This window comes from Rousettus aegyptiacus, unplaced genomic scaffold (genome assembly GCF_014176215.1).
Source record: "Rousettus aegyptiacus isolate mRouAeg1 unplaced genomic scaffold, mRouAeg1.p scaffold_m13_p_12, whole genome shotgun sequence".
Classification (NCBI taxonomy): Eukaryota; Metazoa; Chordata; class Mammalia; order Chiroptera; family Pteropodidae; genus Rousettus; species Rousettus aegyptiacus.
The window spans coordinates 3,171,242-3,189,905 of NW_023416287.1; the positions used below are offsets into that span (position 1 = coordinate 3,171,242).

The following is an 18,664-nucleotide window of genomic DNA, read 5'->3' on the forward strand; positions in this document are numbered from 1 at the left end:
GGTTCCCTCTGCGGGTCGTGACGCTGGACAGTGAGCTTGTGCCTTCGCCCGGAGCCCCGAGCTCCTTTCCTTTCGGTCGGGCTGGTGCCAGCGTTTCCAAGGCGAGGGGTGAACGGGTGTTTGGAGGGGCTCAGCCAGCACGTGGGGGGCTCACGCCGCCTCTGTTTCCACTCGACATGTCAAGCTCCTGAGTCAGACGCTCGCTCACTCCTCAGAAGCCTCCGCTGTCAAACGAGCTGAGGAGACACAGAGCTGATCCGAGCCTCTCTTTCCAGATCAGGGTTCCTGAGACCCAGAGGGGGTGGGCAGGGACCTGGGGCCCTACAGCCAGCGGCCGTGGCCAGGTGTCCAGGGCCGTGTCCCCTCCCCTACTTGGAGCAAGGCCTTCCAGATACTGGAAGGTCTCTGGGTCCCTGCTGGAGACCCTCCACCCTTGTCAGCCCAGCGTACACGTGAGGCTTCTAAGCTGAGCCTCGTGATAAACGAGATGGTCACAGGGCCACCTGGGTTCAGGCCCTTTCTGAGGGCTTCCCGTGAATGCATTCCTTGGTGACTGCTGAGGACTCCCGCACGTCGTTTGGACAGTATGTCCAGCCTTGGCAGCAACCCAGGCTGCATCCCGGGTGCTGGACTGTGGCCATGTCTCTCTCCCAGGAGGGCCAGGCTGTGCAGGGGACCCAAGAGGTAGGCCCGGCTAGAGCCACCTCTCTCCCTGCCGCTGTGCCCCGACCTTCCCAGCTGGAGGGCCCGGCCAACGTCCGGCACACAGCGCCCCTCCTCACGTTCGGACTGGCGGTCCAGATGCTCACCTGCCCTTTTCTGCAGGGTCAGGGGTTGGGACTGGCCCCAGAGAGCAGGATTTGGGCTGAGGTAGGGAGAAATCTTCCCTAAGAGAAGAGAGGAATGAGGGTGGGCGAAAGGACCCCAGTTTCAAAGGCAGCGGCTGGAGCCTCTGCCTGCGCGGGGAGTGACCAGCCAGCCCGACCGACAGAACACGCTCCGATATGTAATGACGGAGGCGGCTCGCGACAGAAACGCGCTCTGAAACCCAATCGGGCGACACCCACTCGAGCCCGTGTGCCAGAGCTGCTCAGCTGACGACGTCTAAATAAAACCCCCGGCCTGTGCCAGGCGCTGCGGGCCGGGGGCAGCGCCCAGCGGGGCCTGAGCCCCGGGAGCCCCGGGGGGGGGGGTGCCGCCCCCACGCGCCCCCGCCTCGCGGGCCCGGGGTGCTCGCCGTGTCCCGGGCAGATGGAAACGTCGCCACGGCGCAGACCCCGGAGCCTCACCTGTGGGCCGGGGCCGTGAATCGCCACGGCGATCCCTCACGGGAGGAAAGGGGGCGGGACTCGCGAGATGAGCCACCGTCCTGCCGGCACCGTGAGTGCCGCCCCTCTTGCTGACGATCGTGACGTTGTTTAGTCTTGGGAGGTGGGGACAGACGTGGAGGCGGTGAGTCCGGGGGAGGGCATGGGCAGAGGCCGCTGGGCGGGGGCCGGCTGCCAGTCAGGAAGAGAAGCGGGGCGCAGCCGTGGGAGCCCGGGCGGGGAGCCGTGCCCAGGAGGAGAGCCAGGCGGGGTGGGGCTCAGCGCTGCCCGGGACGTGCTGTGTGACGTGGCCAGTCACTTGGCCTCTCCGAATGGCGCGTTCCCGCCAGAAGGCGCCTCCCAGCTCTGCTGTGCTGGGGAGAGGCCCCAGCATCGGGGTGGCGTAGGGCGCTCGTCACATGCTCAGGCCTCGGCACCTGCTGGCCCAGCCTTGGGGGCAGGAAGCAGGAGTTCGGCTCTTCCCGCTGAGGGCGAGAACACGCCCAGGGCCCATGGGACCGTCAGGGCCACCAGATGGCCATAGCTGACGGGTAGGGAGGGGACTTCGAGACAGCTGTGAGGACAGGGACTGGTCCTGTGGGGCTTAGAGGCGCTTCGCGTTCACACTGGCCGACGGGGGGCCTCGCAAGGGTGTAGAGCAGGGAGGGGCGACCGTGCCCGGCCGGTGCCACGTGGAGAGGGGGCCGGTGCAGGGTGGACAGCACGAGGTAGTCCTGCTGAGCCCAGGGCACCGGCGATGGCGGCCAGACCAGGCGGAGGGGACGGGCGGGCTCCAGGCTGCGAAGACGGAGGTCGCAGCGGGACCTGGAGCACTTGGCCTCACCTCAGGGTGCTCACGGCTGGGAGCGGAAGGCAGACAGACCTGGAACCCGGGAGGGGCCAGGAACAGGAGCCCTTTGGGAGCCTGACAAAGGGAACTTGACTCTCAGCCCCGGTCAGAGAACCCGCGTGGAGAGAGCTGCCGAGGCCTCTCAGGAGCCGTCTGGGGCCCCGCGAGCTCGGGAAAGCAAAGCCGGACCGAGAAACGCGGGCGGAGAGGCCGGACGCGTCTGGATGTCCGGGCGCCCTGCGGCGGGCGCCCAGCCCCTTCTGTCGCTGCCCCGAGGGTGCCTGGTCCCACCCCACAGGACTTTTCTTCCTTCCAAGTCGTTGGTCATTCGCCTTCAAGGCAAAGACTCCCCCGCGAGTCCGTGTGGGGAAGAGCAGGCCACGAGAGTTCCACGTGTATGGCGGGTCCTCTTCCCGGGCGCTGGGGAGAGGAAGGTTCCGGGGCCCAGCGGGGCCCTGAGAAGGACGCGGTGGCCGAGCCGCGGTGTCTGCCGGGCGAGAGCAGCACCCGGTGCGCAGGAGCCGATCGCCGGGGCGGGAAGGGGGCGGGCTCTTTCCAGTCCTGGCTGCGTCACCTGGGCGTCTGTCCTTCTGGCCTCGGGGTCTGCTATGCGGCACCGCTGACTCTGCTGGCCTTGCGCTCCGCGTGCCCCATTCCCAGGGCCCCTGCCCTGCCCCCCGGTCGGTGCGGGGGACCACGAGAGGCACCGCGGCCTAGTGCTCGGCCCAGTGCTCGGCTGAACCCCTTGGGCAGTGAGGACCCCGACCTGCGTCCCGGCGTCGTATCCGGCTGCGGGGCCAGCGTTCTCCAGAACCGTGGCATCCGTGTGTCTGGGTGAAGCCGGAGGCCACAGACGGCGGGGCCGTGGGCGAGGCCGTGAGCAGGGTGGAGATGAGCAGCAGCCTTTCGTCAGCAGTTACTAAAATGAGAGCGTGGAAACCAACCAGGAGGGGGGGGGCCCTCGGGTGTTTGGTCCTCTGACACGGAGCCCGTGATCCTCTCTTCACAAGCTGAGCGGCCTGAGGGCTCCTGTCCGCGGTGTGCTGACCCGCCGAGGACCGGCGTGGACGGCTTTACCGGAGTGAGTGGTGATGCCGCGGGCGTCCAGGTGTCCGGAGTGTGTGTGTCCAGCCTCGAGCCCCGCCCTGCAGGCCGCCACCCCCCACCTCCTCCCCACTGGCGTGAGGGGGGCTGGTCCCCATGTCCCGGAGGAGCGCATGGTGAGGCTCGCAGAGGGGATGGGCCTATAGGATGCTTTTCGTTCTCATGACAGCCCTGCAGGTGGCTGGCCGGGACCCCTTTTCTTTGACAGAGGCCCAGAGCGGTGACTTGCCTGGGACCAGGCAGCCTGCAAGGGGTGGGGCCGGAGTGTGAGCTGTGTCCGGCTGGTCCAGCATCTGGACTGCACACCGTCAGGGCGTCGGGGCAGGGGGAGGGCAGGCGGGTCTCAGAGAGCCCTGTTGCCGCCCTGGGCAGGCACGTAGGGGAAGCTACCCATGGCCAGCCCCCTGGAGAGCAGGTGGTGGAGGGTGGTGGCCAGAGGGACCCCTCCCTCGCTGGGCACCTGGCAGGCACCTGGCCTGGCACTAGCAGCTGACAGTCCCGGATCGTAGAGACCTGAGAGCCGCACGGAGGGGACCCGCCCCTGGCACTGCCCTCCTGGATGGGAGGACCCCTCCTGCCAAATGCAAAGTTGCAGGTGACACCTCTCCACTCATTTTTTTCGGTTCCTCCCCAGAGATGGGAGGAGACAGGTTCTCACCACCACCCCCTTTGGTTTAACCCTCTCTGCTGCCCTTGGCGTGAAGGGCGCACCCCGAAGCCGCCCCCGCTGTGTTAGAAGCGTTGGAGCAGCCGGGCTCCCGGAGTAAGAAGAGCGAGAATCGGGTGCAGGTCGGCCTCGCACGGCCCCGATTGGAGAGCAACTTGGAGTGCGGCTCAGTCACAAGTGACGTGTTTTCTATTTCTCCAGAGCAGCCAGCCCCCTGACACCCCCTGCTTCCCCCGCCCCGCCCCCAGCCGCTCACGGGCAGACCCCAGACCAGACCGATAACTTACGTCTTCATTTAAGCCCCTCTGACAGATCGCTTTGGACGGAGGGCGCGATGCTGCATCTTTAAATGGCCACTTTGTCAGCGCGTCTCCGGGCGCTGTAAAAAGTCCTTTGTTATCTGTGTCTAGACAGCGCGCCAGCGGGAAGTTTGGTCTGCACGAGGGAGGGAGATCCGACAGGGGCGAATCCATTTGCCAGCGCATTTAAAGCAGAATTTCAAACACACTCGCTCCTAAGCCACGCGGGGCCCAGACGGCCGCGGCCTCCCCGGCCCACACGGGCGCTTCGCGCCTCCTGATGGCCGCCGGGTCCGGGCAGCACGAGCGGCTGCGGCCGGGTGCCCGGCGAGGGGCCGTCTCGCGGGCAGCTTCTCTCCTTCCCTGAGTGCCCTCGCGACGACTGTCTAGACGCCCCGCAGATGTTCCCAGGGGCCGGCGTTCGCCTCCGGTGACGGGACCGCGAGCGAGCGGGGAGGTCGAGGACGCCACCCGCCCCTCCCACCCACCCAGCGGTGCGGGCGCCCGCGACCCCGCCCCAAACCCGCCCCCCGGGAGCCCCCCCCCCCCGCCCCGCACCCTCACAGGCAGCCTCGCCTTTGTGTTTGTAACACGGCCACTCCACTGTGCTAGTTTTACACCGTCGCCCCCCAAAAAAGAGAGACAGCGACGTTCCAGGTTTCTCTCCGAAGGGGGAGCAGAAACTCCCCCCGCCCCGTCCCCTCCTCACAACTTCCCACACTTTTTGTCAGTCTTTTGCAGTCTGTTTTCTTTCCTTTTTTGGGGGGCGGGGAGGGGGGTGGCAGCGCACGTACACTAAGACAGCACCGCAGCCTGGCTTTCTAAGGACGAACGCATCGGGGCCACGTGAGCGGGCCCGAGGTTTGACTTATTCCAAATGGAGGCATTAATGAACCTGGTTGCCACAGCGATGAGGTGATGGGTGCCAGGGTGGAAAGGGGCCAGGGGTGGGGGTGGGGAGTCCGGTCTCCCCAGCTGCCCACTGTTCCCCCCGCAGGGACTGGACCCGAAGGGACACAGCGTCGTCCAGCCGGGCAGCAGGCAAGGGGCCACGTCGGGCTTTTCCCGACTCTGCAGTGGTGGGGGGGGGACGTCTTCCAGGCCACCCCTGCCCTGCGAGGCAGCCCCAAGGCCAGCGGACTGAGGAACTCGAGCTGCTACAGCCCAGCTGTGTGGTCAGGCTGGGGCGGGGGCGGATGCCGGGGCAGGGGCTGCAGGCTGGGGAGACGGCTGCTCCCTGCCTGTCCCCCCGGCCAGAACTCCCCTCGAAAACTTGTCATTGCTGGTGACCTGCCTGCAGGGCCATAAATTTTCACCCTCCTCCCCACAGTCATCGGTCTGCCCTCTGAGTTTTACGTGGTAGGGGACCCAAAAGGCCGGGAGGGGGTTGGGGGCAGGCAGCTGACCGCCTGTCTCCTGAGATTCCCAAACTGTCTCATTTCTGGGACACCAAGCAAATCTGCACATCAGTCTGCTTTCTGGGGTCGAGGGGTGGGACCGTGCATTTCAGCTGCACAAGAAGGGACCTAGAGAAAGTGCGTCTCAGAACACACTGGGTTTCTTGGCCCAATCCTTTGATTTCTCCCCCCAAAACAGTGGCACCGCACAGGCAGAGTGGCCTCTTACACTGCAGCCCCACTGTGCCGGGCACACGTGCGTGACCCGCTGAGCTGGGGGGGGGGGCGGGGGAGCTGAGCCTCTGCCTCGTTTTAGCCTGATAAACCTGGACTTCCCTTCTCCCCGAAAGAGAGAAATTGGGCGATTGAATCTTTAATGTTCTCCATTACTATCATGTTCGTCTTTAAGGAGGAAAATCCGAAATGAGGTATTTTGAGGGTAAGGGTTCTTTTTAAGCGGGAGAGGCCGAAACGGCCGGGTGTGCGGTCACGCTGCCGAACCGGTGCCCGCCGCGAGGGACGGCCCTTCGGAGGGACGAGCCGTTACGTTTTGGATCCTCAGGCCGGCAGGCATGTCTGCGCTGTAATTGGCTCTGTCTTGGAGTAATTAAAGGAAAACGATGATATTAACCCGGTCACCAGGCCGCCGTGGCACTGAGAAATGAGTGGCAATGGCACCTGTATTGATTTTTCCCTCCCAAAATTGGCCTTTTCTCAGCACGTCGAAAATGCGCTCTCAGCTTGAGTTTTGGGGACTTAATTTTTTTGCGTTTTTCATGATTGATCGTAGGTCTCCTGGTCCTGTTTTTCTTTTTAAAGAGCAGAGGGGACCCCGTGCCCTCCAGTCCGGCAGCTTCGGTCTACCCGGGGCGGGGGCGGGGTGGTGAGCATTGAACCCCGAGCAAAAGGGTGGGCAGCATGCACATGCCCGGGGGCAGAGACGGGAAAACGGCTCCTTTTTAAGGCTCCTGTTCGGGGCGGGGGCGCCTGGGCTTCTTTCTTCCCTGAAGAGTTGGAGAAGCCGGGGTTGCAAGACGGCCTTGGTGAGCTGCCTTATTTAGGAGGCGAATTACTGCTCATTTGTCAGGCAAAACAGATGTGGCGGGGAGACAACATCTATTTTCATAATTCGAAACAAATCTGGTGAGCCGCCTTGCTTTTCAGCGGGGCCTGCTCATGCAGAAAGCCCGGCTCGGCGCCGCGTTCAGCACGAGTATTTATAGCTCATCCATTGAGCGGCCCTTCGTCCGCGAGGGGTGGCTGTCTGCCGGCCCCTGGGAGCAGGGAGTCTCCCGGGGCCGTGGGGGCTGCTGCCGTGCATCTAAAGCAGTTTCTTTTTTTTTTTTAATGGAGAATCGGGGGGTCCCAGCCGGTCAGGACAGTTGCGCTTTGCCCCCTCCCCACCAGTGGGTCCTCTCATGTTCCGAGTGTGGGGGTGCTAGGTAAGGAGCCCTTTTTCCCATCATGTTAGCAGTTAGAGGGTGAACTTGCGGGGAGGGGGGACCCCTTTGGACGAGCAGCCGGCATCCCTGACTCCCCAGGAAGACCCAGGACTTGAGCCTCTAGTCAGTGGGGAGCTTGTGCTTCTTCAGTTTACTCGGGGGCCATTTCCCCATTTTGCGGATAAGAACTCCGAGGCTCCAAAAGAAACGGCTCGCCCGAGGTCATGTGACGCACTGGCAGCGGGTCCGGTCTCCTGCCTTCGAGGGCCGGAGACGACCCGGACTGTTCAGATTCCGGCCGCAGCCCCACTGTGCTGCAGCCTCCGGCTAAACGCAGCCGAGTTCCCACGTGCGAGCGGTTCACGCAGGGAGCGGGGGTGAGTCCCGGCGTCTGGGGGTCCATCGAAGAGTCGAAATCTCGCCCGTGCCTCTGAAGGAGCTGGAGGAGGACAGGGATGGATGAAGGCAAGGACCTGGGCCTGAGCCGACCGAAGATGCAGTTTCAGATGCCGGTCACGCCAGGGAGGACGTAAAACGGGGCCGTCTGACCGCGCCTGGGGTGGCGCCGCGGGCCGGATGAGACGGAACCGGCCACCGGAAGGTGCAGGGGAGAAGGCGAGGGGCGGGCGTCTGCCGGCGGGGGCACCTGGAGGTGGGGTTTCAGTCCCCTCGTTTATACAGCGAGGATTGACCGAAAAGGGCAGCTGTTTCTCATTGACCCGGGCGAGTCACGAATGATCGAGTTCTGTGGGGCGCCTCCGTGGAGGCGGCGTGCACCCCTGCAGCTGTCTACAGTGACAGCCCTGCGGGGCCCCTTTTCCTTCACAGGGCCGGGACCACCTGGCACGGGGCCCGGAGCCACGAGCCGTGCCTCGTGCCCTGACCATCCCTGCAGGTCAGCAACAGAAGGCTGGAGGGCGCCCCTCCTGCCCCCCACTTGCTGCTGCGGGATGTGGGTGCCGGGCCTGGAGGCAGCCTGCCTGCTCCCGGAAGGACTTCCACGCCGGGGCCAGGCGCCCAGCGGGTCTCAGGCAGGCAGCTCGCGTGGAGGGCGTGGGGGGTCCAGGCTTTCTCAGGACCGCCCGTGCTGGAGAAGCCAGAAACAAACGCATCGGGTGTCGGCGTCTCGGGGAGACATCGCTGACCAGTCACAGCCCAGCCTCGTCTGCTGTCTCCTGCGGGACCTTGGTGGGTGTCAGGGCTTGTGGGGAAAGCTTTACCCGGAGAACCGGCAGGGAAGGCAGCCGTGCGAGGCCCCAGCGCCTCGGAGGGCACGGCTTTGCCCTGTGGCGGCCACTCCGCGGCTCTCCCCGGCTCTCCCCGGGAGCGTCACAGCTTCTGCTGAGACTCGGCAAACACTTGGTGTCTGGGAGGCCCCGAGCTCACAGTCGCCTGCGCGTTTGGGGGGGGGGGGTGCTCTCAGGTGTGAATGCCCTTTGTGCAAAAGCTGGAAGTTGTCACAGACCCCGGTTTTCCTGCGGATGGACACAGATTGGGACTCAGCCGTTGCAGAATCCCCCATTTCCCATTCTCGCTGACCCGGGCCCCGCACGGTGGGTTTTCATTCTGCTTCGAGACGGGCCTACAGACAGTGCTCACGTGCACACAGGGACTGTCGTCCCTGACTTCCGCTCACGCGCGCACCCATTTCATAAGCGTTCATTAAGCGCCTGCTGTGCGCCTGGCACGGGCGAGGTTTCCTTGATGGGGAAGGGATGGGGGGGGTAATGGCAGCACCCCCCGGCCTTCGGAAATGGGCAGCCCACGTGGTCACGCACAGGCACCCTTCCCCAGATCGTCTGCTCGCAGATCGAATTATCAGACCGGGCTGCCGTTACCACGTCGCGCGCGATTCGAGGCTTCGCTGCTTGGCTTCCTGCCGCGGCCACGTAGGAACCGCTCGTCACCCGGCCCGTGTGTGCGGAGCAGGTGCCACGCGCCAGGCACCGCGCTGCGGACAGAGCCCGTCTCGTCGGCTCCGGTCTCTCTGCCTGGGCGCCGTTTGGGCGAGATCGTTATTTTCTGGGCGGGGGTCTGCCCTGTGCACTGAAGCGTCGTCCCCGGCCCCCACCCACGAGTGCCAGCAGTGACCCCTCCCGGCTGGGACAGCCACAAACGTCTCCAGATGTCCCCTGGTGGGCGAGGTCGTGCCGCTGAGAACCGCCGCTCGAACGCGTCAGGCCCGCCCGGGCCGGAGCTGTGGCTGTGTGCGTGCGGCAGGCGGCGTGGGCCGGCCTGCAGCCCTCTCGTTTGTCTGTCAAGCGTAGGTGATAACAGGGCTCCCCATGGGGGCTGGTTGGGAGCCTCGAATGACAGAATGTACTTAAGCTCTTAGCGTGGCCCCCGTTGACCCGGGGTGGCCAGAACGCTCGCTCCCCGCTGCGTGTGTGTGATGGGCAGAAGCCGTCCCTCCCTCCACTCCCCTAACCAGGGTCCCTGGGGCTTGTGGCCAGTGGGAGCAGACTCTGTGCTGTGCTAGACCCACCTCGCAAAGGCAGGCGAGGCCCTCAGCCTCTGGGTGGTTCATCGTGCTAAGCACAGGAGTGTGGGTGGCCGTGCCCGAGGGGCTGGAGGCCGGCACCAGCTCCCCAGTCTTCTGGGGTCTCCGTGACCCTGAGCAGCTCCCTGCCCCTCTCGGGTCCAATGCTTGTTGCATCTGACGCTTGTCGGGGGCTTCCAACCACTGCCACCCACCCCTGCCCTGAGATCCAGTGCCCAATAGGCTTGTTTTCTCAGCCTGGTGGACGTGGGGCACGTGGGGGCTGCGTCTCAGGAGCTCCTACAGCAGTTCTGACGTGGCCTTGTCTGGGCAACCGCACTGGAAAGTGATACCTGAATCATCTGCAAACTCACCTTGGCTGCTTAGCCTCTGCTCGTGCCGTGCGCCCGGGCACCCCTGGGCACCCCCGGGAGTTGCCGGTGCGTCCGCCGGGCCCCGAAGCAGCGAGTTCCGGGTCACACCCTCAGTCCATGTCCCAGAGGCATCGGTCTTGTACTGGCCTTTCACCTTTCAGGTCTTGGAGTCAAGGCCACCTCAAACGTGCCATCCCTGACACCTCAGGTGAGCCCTGTTTGAGAGGAGGACGCTCAAGTAGAGGCCCATGTCCTTCCACGGTGCCTGCCCTGGCCGGGGACAGCGGAATTGTAGTCACTTTGCCATTGGCAACATATCGATACTTTACAATGATACAGGAAACTTTGACACATCGCAGTGGGTCATCTGATTGTATCGTGGATACAATGAGACTATTTGGAGGTTCTTTGCCCTTTGCCAGGGGGAAGCCAGTAGGAGCCCACACTCGGAGGTTACTTAAAATCTTCTCTCTCCATCTCTGCATTTCCGATGGCATGTGTAGAATTTCATCTTTGAGCCCGGGTGCCAGACCTGCAGGTTGGAAAGTGACAGCTGAGGGACAGTTTCGTGTGGCCGCTGCAGCCGGATGGCAGCTGCTGAGGGCAGGGGTCGCAGGAAGGCCGGCGGCGGGGCGCGCGGCTTCCTTCCGGCTCCCACGTCCCCCTGCAGCGAACCGCCCCCACCCCCGCTCCAGGCCTGGGCTGCGCCCCTCGGGGTGCTAGGGCCCCAAGGGAAAGGCCCCTTCAGCTCTCTTTGCTTTTTAAAAAAAGTTGCAGGAAATAACACAGCGAGGCCCTCGGCATGTCAGCCAGCCTCCCACAGTGCTCACGTCTTGCTGTGGTTCCGCCCTGCGGCCGGCAAATAGCTACAACGCCTCGACCTCATCCAGATGTTAGTGGGGGGCGGTGTATTGCACCCCAGTGTACGTGCACTCGCTGGCGTGAGCGTGCACGTGTGTGTGAGTTTGTGGGTGCGTGGCGAGTTCTGTGTGCTTTTATCACGTGCAGAGTTGTGTGGCCCCCGCCACAGCCTGGACACGCTGCAGTCCTGTACTGAGGACCCCCCCATCCTACTCTTTTATGTCCACACCCCTGTCCCATCCATCCATTCCCTCCCTGACCCCTCGTGACCGGCGATCTCATCCTCCCCATGATTTTGTCATTTTGCGAACGTCATATAAATGGAATCACACAGGGAGTGACCTTTCGAGGTGGGCCCTTCCCCGCCCGGCGCGTGCTCTGGGGACCCCTCCAGGCTGTCCGTGCACACACGCGTCACGCACACGTCGTTCCTTTGCCCTCCTGCGGCGCTTGACCCCGCGAGTCTGCGTGCTCACCCGTTGAGGAGAGTCGGCTTGCTTCCGGTTTGGGGCCGGTGTGAATAAAGCGGCCTGAGCATCCACACACAGGTGTTCGTGTGGACCGGTTTCTGAGTCCCGTTTCTCTGCGGCAAAGCCCAGAGAATGGGCCGTGCAAGGGTCCCAGGGCAGAGCTGCACGTGCGGAGGTCCTGGGGTGGGAGCAGGGAACCGGCCAGCGTGGCTGGACCGCTGTGAGCAAGGGAAGGAGGTTGAGGGGGGGGTGCGGAAATGAGGTCGAGTGGGCCTCGTAGGGTTTTAACCTGAGCGTGAGTCAGTGATTCAGTGGCTGTGTTTGGAGAGCCGCTCTGAGCGCCAGGTGCAGAGCAGCCGGGGGCAGGAGGGTGTCATTGTGCATCGGCGGAGGGATGACCCCTAAGCCTTCCCCAGCCTCTGCCTGGGGAGACCCCTGCCGGGCCCCCATGTGGGCCGTCGGCTGCTTTCGGAACACGGTGTGGGGCCAGGCCCCCCATGGCTAGAGCCGTCTCCAAGCAGCTCTCCCGTGGCCCTGCCCCGTGAAGGCCGCAGAGAGGCCCCCAGCCGGCCACCCCCTTGAACACATGCAGCTGGACCTCGTTTTCTCACGCAGGTCTGTCTCCTGATAGATTCCTCTGGGTTCTTGATTGTTCTTGCCATTTCTCTCTTCTCCTTCCGTCCACACAAGTCGTCATGCTGTACACGGGACTTACCCGCTCGGGGTCAGCCGCTCCAGATGGTTCGTAAACATGCGCGTGTGCCCTCGTACCCCCGGGGCTGGCCCCGTGAGGCGGGGCGGCTCGCTCTGCGACCCCGACGATGGTCACCGTTCGCGAAGCCCTTGCCACGTGCCAGCCAGGTGGTACCAGGGGCGTGAGGCCACATCTGCAGGCTCCGTCGGGGCTCAGCAGTCCTGCGAGGTCGTGCGGTTCTCGATGCGCGCCCGACCACGGGAAGCTAAGGCAGGGGGGCCAGGGTCAGGTTCAAGTGGGGACCAGGTCTGCGTCCAAGTCCAGAGCCGGTCCCCTCGCTTCCGGCAGCTTCGCCGGGTCCCCGTCTGGGCGCTCAGAGACAAGGCACCTTTGGCCTGAGTGTCGGCTTCTCTTAGAGATGCTCAGGACCTTGGTCTTTCCCACATTTGAGGTTTTCTGCTTCTGGAAGATGCTGTTTCAAAAGGAAATGATACCAAGGGCTGAACTAGCCTCGCCCATGGGGTGGGGCTTGTAGGGTGGGGACGGGGAGAGGCACTGGGGTCTGGGAGGCTTGTCATTGCCCTCTGGGTATCCATTTTGCCTGTGGCCTGAAAAAGACCCATACAGGATCTTAGGTTAAGACCCCAGACAGACAGACACACACACACGCACGCACGCACGCACGCACAACCTTTCAACAAGCCGGCAGCGAGGAATGCCTCGTTCTGGGCCAGGGCGATACCCAGGACCCGGAGTCCCACTTAAAATAACGAGCCGTGTTACAGCCTGGAGCCCTGGGCACTTTTGGGGCCCAGCAGGTTGGCACTTGTGTCACACTGAGATGACCCTCCAGCGCTGTCTGGCTTCGGAGGGACTCGGGCCTTTGCTGTCTGCTGTTTTTTTCTAAGAGATGAGAGGAGGTGGGAGACCGGGAGGGACTGCCACTCCTTCAGCCGTCGGGGCTGCCGGGAGGGGCCGGCGGTGGCTGTGGCTTTGCGCTCGGTTCTCGTGCACTCAGCGACGAGAGCGCGCAGTGGTTAGGAAGCCAGGCGTCAGTGCTGAGGGCCGGCCACCCGTGTGAGCTCCGCAGGGCTGTTCTGCTTCTCCCAGCCTCGGGCCCCTTGTCCCTCGGGTCGGGGCACAGTAAGACGAGGAGCCTTCCAGAGAGCCGCTGGAGCGATTTGGCGAGGTGACCGAGGCCTCCGGCCCGGGCCAGGAAGCGGCCGCTGCGCATGTCGGAGGTCCACCATGAGGATGGCTTCGGGAGGTTTCCGATCGTTACCTGTCTGTCCCAGAAGTGGATCCGGCCAGGCACACAGACTCAGTCCTGTTGCCTTGGAGGGGACCAGTCATGGGGTAGAAGCGCCCAGCTGCCCGGAACTCCAGTTTCCGTGGCCGGCCACGATGCCCACCACATGGTCCGTGGCAGGCACACTGCGCGCACGCCCTTCCCCGATGAGGGTGCCGGCGTCTCTTGCGAGGACACGCATCTTTCAGGGTCCACCCTCGTGGCCCCGTTTAACCTGCTGACTTCCTCAGAGGCCCCGTCTCCAAATACAGCCCCTCGGGGGTTAAGGCTTCAACACAGATTTTGGTGGGGACTCAGACTGGTCTAGAACACAAGGTCCCCTTTCCTTGCAATCCAGATGGAGGATTTGGAAAGGCAGGCGACAGCTGTCTGCTCTGTTAGCCGCCCCCCCGCCCCCCCCCCCCAGTGGCTGTCACTTGTGGGGTTTGCTGCAAGCTCAGGACTGGGAGGGCAAGGGGTCCGAGGGTGGGCGATAAGCCAGGGAGGTGAGTGCCACCCCCAGGAGCCCACCTCGAGCCCCTGACCGCTCAGGGCGTACCAGGCTCCTTGCTGCTGGGATGACCGTGACTTGACTTCCTGTTGTGTCTCTGCTGCCAGAGCACCTCAGTGGATAACGGGGCACCCTCTCTCCCTGGGCGCTGGGCGCGTGCACGCCTCACCACCTCATCCACGTGGCTTGGGTGCTGGCGGTGCCCGCTTGTCTGGATGAGGGAATGGGGTGACGTCCTCACCGTGTCACATGTTTGGCCACTGGCAGAGCAGGCTTTGGATCCAGGCCGGCCAGCTCCAGGGCCCTACTAACCCCTGGATGACTACCCCGCTCCGAGTGTTTACAGAATCGGATTTAATTCCTGGAGCCCGAGGAGCCTGCCCAGCCTGGCCTCTGCCCTGGCTCAGAACCACGTAGCTAGCCGGGCTCTGCTAGCCGGGCTCCTCTCGGTCCTGAAAGGCAGGGGTGCCCCCGGGTCAGTGTGGAGACCCCTCCAGATGGTCCCTGCCCGGCCGACTCTCCGAGGCGCTCCAGCACGCGGCCAGGTGATTGAGGAGCTTTGAGAAGTGGCTGAACAGTGGCTGCATTGTGACGGCCAGTCAGAGTGGTGCGTTTTGTCCGAGAGGCTCCGAAAAGGAGCCGGTTCACCTCCCTCTCCTGCCCCTGCCCTCCGGGCTCGTGCTGGGAAACACCAGTCTCTCAAAAGTGAGTAATTGAGAGAAACATCTGCAGGTTTCCAAGGTGCACACAGTGCCTCCTGAGTGACGAGGGCAAGCGCGAGTCACGCTGTCAGCCACGCTCAGGATCGAGCCCCCCCCTTCCCTCTCTCTCACACACAAACACCCAACTCCTTCTGGTATGTTAATTGATACTTTTAAAATTAAAACGATCAATGCTTGCTATAAAAGTGCAAACAATACGGAAATGCACAGAGTGAGAAGTATAGTCTCCCTTTCCCGAAAGTAGCCATTGTTAACAACCGGCGACTCATCCTCACGCCTGCTATAAAACAGAGTCCGTAATCTCTATGCTGTTCCAGTTTTTATGTCTGCTCAACAATAATTGCCAATACCCATCCATCATCAGAGCTATAGACCAGCGGTTCTCCGCCGGGACGATTCCACCCCCCACCCAGGGGACGTGGGGCAGTACCTGGAGACATGTTTGGTTGTCACAGTCGGGCATGAGATCACTCCTAGCATCGCGTGGGTCCGGGCCAGGGGTTGTTGCTGAGCGGTCTGCGATGCACGGGGCGGAGTGGTCCAGCCCACGCGTGGCCGGCGCCGAGGCTGAGAAGCCCTGCTGTGGATCCAGGCATCTGTTCAGTGGCCCCGCGACCTTCCAGGACGCGATGCACCAGGCTTTGTCTCGTGGGATTTAGACGGTCTCTGGTGGTTCACTTGTTTAAAAAACCCGGCAGTGGCGCCCTGACGCGAGAGGCTGTCCGGCCCTTCTGTGAGATTTCTGTTTGGTGCAGCCGTGGAAGGTAAAACGCTGGATTGAAAGGCAATGTGCGTTTTTAACTCTGATGGGTACGGCCAAAACTCCCTCCACAGAGATCACGGCCATCAGCACGACGGCCGACAGATGACCCACTCACCGGCGCCCGCCCACTCCCCATCCTCTCAATTAGCAAAACGCACTTGACGTATTTTAAATAACTTCCCTTTGCACCTCCAGAGGGCCCACTGATGAAGCCGGATCTCTCACCGTGAGTTCACTCCTTTCTGCCAATGACGCGCGAACCGTGATTGATATGTTGCTGACAGTGGGTGTTTAAAGGTGTTCGATGCCGGTGACGACGGGAAGAACAAAACTCCCGTTAGTTCTTTCTGCTTGGACAATAGCACGGAAGAGAAAAGGCACGGCTCTGTCCCTTCCCATCGAAGGAGCGTTTTGTCACGAGCCTCTTTTCCTCTTGCGCTGTAAACGTGGCTCCGCGTGTGCAGAGTGCGTGGGCAGCGTGCGCGGGACGTGGCGGGGCCGCCCCGGGGTGACCGCGCGCCGGGGTCGTGCCCGCCCCGCCGGCCCTGGTCTGCGCGGCCACCCACAGACCCAGGCGTGTGTGTGAGCATCGCTCGTCCGGTAAAACGCACACACGTGTCCTTTTTAAAACAAAAACGGGCTCGTCTTATCTGGCGGCTTCCCCGCCTTCTGCCTTCGGGGTGTCTTTCCGCGTCGTTGGGCGCAGACCTGCCGCCGTGCCTTTCCCGCTGTGTCGGCCCCTTTGGGGGACATCAGAGGGGTTCCCAGTGATGTTGTGCTTTCGCGCGGACCGCAGTGGGCCCTGACACTTGTGCGCCCGCACGAGAACAGGCGTAGTTATTTATCCAACGTGTTTGTTTCATGCCTGCCCTGGGGGCGGGGGGGCACCGTCCTAGGTTTTGGGGGCACGGAGAATAAGCAAAGAATTGCTTCCGGTGACACTGACGTTCTAGGAGGGAGAGGCCGGACGTGAGCGGTCGGACAGGTCCCAGGCGGCCTTCTGGGTCAGCGCTGCCGCGGGGTGGGCCCAGGACTGGGGGCCCGGGGCTGGGGGCAGAGCGCGGTTTCAGACGACCGTGCTCAGGGACGCGTCTGGGTGGCGTGACATGGGAGCAGAGCCCGGATCGTGAGGAAGGCAGCAAGCGCGTGGCTCTCGGGAGAGGTCGCTCCCGGGAGGAGGGCGGGCATGTGCCACGGCCCCGAGGTAGTGCTTGGTCCTTCAGGAGCGGAAGGCAGAGAGTCCCGAAGGAAATGCATGTGGAAGCGAATGCCCGGGGGGTGGTCTGCCCGGTCGCCCCGAGAGATCATTTCACTCTGCAGAGGCACGACTCCCAGTTAGGCTGTCGGTCCGTTAGCGTGGGCCCTGGCGGCGGGCACCCGCTCTGGTGGGCCTTCTCCAGCCACTGTGAGTTCAGGTGACCCCAACGTGGGGCCAGTGGTCTCAGGGGTTCCTTCCTGGAAATGTTGGCTCCAAATGAACTCAGTTCTCCCCACAACCATGTGAAGTGGGGACGGGGCCACCCCTCCATTATTTTTCCCTAGTCACTGATGATTTGCCTAAGGTCACACAGTACATGGCAAAGCTGGGATTCGAACCCGGGAACCTCAGCAGCAAACCTCATGACCTCAACCTGTACCTTAAATTCCGCCCTGAGCAGCAGGACAGGGAGCCTCAGGCCCTGGGGCCAAGCCTGGTCCCCATCCCCTCGCCAGCCAGCATGTGACCTGTTTCCTCCTGGACCCTGGACAACACCGGACAGTGTCTCGGGGTTACGTGCTCAGGTCACGAGTGCCAGCAGCCAGCTGCGTGCTTGGCACAGAGGAAGCACTTGGTCTGTTTTTGAAAATGAGAAAACTGGCCTAGATTCGCTGCCTATCTCTGAAACCTTACGAGAAAGACATGCGTGGTTTTTTGGTTTTTTTACCTATGAAAGGTCTTCCCCGCAAGAAATCAGTGTGCCGTCGGGAGTATTTGAGATGGCAGGAGCTACCAGAGAGCTGCTCCTTCGACCTCTGATTGAATTTTATTTGAAAATCTTGGGGGTGGGGGAACTGTGTTCTCAGATGCAGTGGGGGTGGGCGGGGGAGGAGGGGCCGGGAATGAGGTGGCCTGAACCCCAGGCAGGCTGGGGCTCTGCAGAATAACAATGAAGCCCGCCCCTGCCGGTCTCATCCAGGCGGGCCTAACGAGATTAGATTTTCATAAATTTCAGACAGTGCCAATTCCTAATTCCTCGTGTGCGGCCGGGAGGCCAGACAGGGCAGCAGCACGGGCTGCCTGTTAACCAGGAGGCAGCCGGCTGCCCCTCCACTGGGAGCAGACACGGTGTGTGGGGGGCGCGGGGGGGGGCGCGGGGTGTCTGGTCTGGAAACCCCCCGTGGGCTGGCAGGAGCCAGGTGGACTCTGGCCCAGCTCCTCTCCAGCTGAGGACGAAGAAACGAGCTCTGGCCCTGATGGTCTCTCCGATTATTAACTGAAAACGCAGCCAGCGGCATCACCCCCCTGTACTACCCGTTACGGGCCCATTTTAGCAAATTCCACACCAGCCCTCACCCTGTTCACAGCTGAGAAGTGGCCAAACGGGTTTGAACTGAGGCTCCTGATCTTGGGTCGAGAACGGGGGTATTCGCAAACTCGGATGCAAAAGCATCTCATCTTTACCTTAACCAGCCCGGTTCAGAACACGGGCTCCAAACCACAGTGGCATCCACACACAGCACCCGTGACGTGGCCACCGGCCGAAACCGCAGGTCACAGCGAACGCAGTCACGTCCCCCACAAGTCCTCCAATCTCCCCACCCCCCACCCCCCACCCCCATCGCAAATGTAATCCTGGAAGTGCTTCCCACATCGCAATTCTGGTCGAGTGTTTCAAAATTGTCTTGAAATAATTGGCTTCCTTTTTAAGCCGTGCTTTTATTTTAACTTAATTTTATTTTAAAACCCGTGTTCTGAGAGAGCGTCTTGGCCGGCCCAGCTGCCAGGGCGGGGAGGTCCAGGACCTGCCCCTGACCCGGGAGGGGGCCGACACCGCACCTCAAGGGGTGTCGGGGGAGTCGGGAGACTCAAGTCCTGTCCTGGCGCGGCGTTTGTCACACGGGCGGTGGCAGAGGAGGTGGCAGGTGTCGGCGCCCTTAGGCCGTGCCCCACAGCTCCCCACCCGCAGGCATGAGGACCCTTCTCCACGGTCCTGCGACTTGCCTCTGTGTCGGCAGGGAGGTGGCACCACCGGCCACCATGTCGGCTTCGTGGACCGTGTGGCAGGGGATGCTCCAGGCGAAGCTGCCCCCGCGTGGCGACCAGTCCGTTCAGCACGAGCCCTCCACTGGAACCTGCGCTCTCTCCATGGCTCAGAGGCGTCATCGTTGGCTTCTCGGAGCCGTCGGGGGTGGGGCAGGGGGCCTGACAGGCCCTGGCAGCATGGGTGGGGGCCTG

General features: G+C 63.0%; 1 protein-coding gene across 3 annotated transcripts in view; it reads left to right on the forward strand.

The window, feature by feature from the left end:
- Positions 1 to 18,664, forward strand: part of PMEPA1 (prostate transmembrane protein, androgen induced 1) — a 48,335-nt gene that overhangs the window by 17,944 nt on the left and 11,727 nt on the right. The window lies entirely within an intron of this gene.